Raw genomic sequence first — 339 nt, 5'->3', positions numbered from 1 at the left:
ATGTGAGAATTAAGAAAAACAAGAATAAAAGATATGACAAGAAAATGGGCTTCTGAAATGCAGAAAAAAGTGAAAAAAAAATTATGAGGATTTTATAATGGTGTTGAGAAAAATATATTTTTCTTGCTCCAGATATCTCTCATATTGTTCTTAATGACCTTCTTGACTCTATAATACCTCTCTTCTCACAAGACATAATTTTTATTAAAAAGTACGTGGATGATCTCTTCCTGGTCCTCAATCCTTACAGAATCCCTGAAATCCTATCAGCCTTTAACTCCTACCACCCTCGTCTTCGGTTTACTGTTGAAGGTGAAATTGACCATTCCCTCCCTTTTC

This window comes from Halyomorpha halys, unplaced genomic scaffold (genome assembly GCF_000696795.3).
Source record: "Halyomorpha halys isolate HHAL.00 unplaced genomic scaffold, Hhal_1.1 Scaffold985.1, whole genome shotgun sequence".
NCBI classification, from domain to species: domain Eukaryota; kingdom Metazoa; phylum Arthropoda; class Insecta; order Hemiptera; family Pentatomidae; genus Halyomorpha; species Halyomorpha halys.
This window is presented reverse-complemented; position numbering follows the sequence as displayed.